The sequence below is a fragment of the Nanorana parkeri genome, unplaced genomic scaffold (genome assembly GCF_000935625.1).
Source record: "Nanorana parkeri isolate BGI_ZX_2015 unplaced genomic scaffold, ASM93562v1 scaffold228, whole genome shotgun sequence".
NCBI lineage: Eukaryota > Metazoa > Chordata > Amphibia > Anura > Dicroglossidae > Nanorana > Nanorana parkeri.
The window spans coordinates 735,197-735,522 of record NW_017306496.1 but is presented as its reverse complement, the minus strand read 5'-3'; positions in this window follow the sequence as shown (position 1 = coordinate 735,522).

Here is a 326-nt window from a genome sequence, read left to right as displayed (position 1 = left end):
TTTGTGATGATCCTACAGGATAGCAGCATTTTTTCCCCTTTTCTAGTTATGGCATCTTACATTCTTAGGAACATCTGAAGAAAACGCCTTTTAACTTCAAGTTGGTATCTGATATTTGGACCAAGTAGGGCAAAACAACAGGTTTACTTTAACAGTGGTCTCCGCTGCAAGTTACACTTGCCTTATCTTTGCTCCCCACCATTCTGTTTGGCCACCAAGAGTAAAAAGAACAAGCCAATACTTCCAGGTATGGGGAAACAAGAGACTCGCTCACCTTCCTCCTATATGACAGCGGCGGTGCTCGGCAATTGGCTGTTCAAGCACCT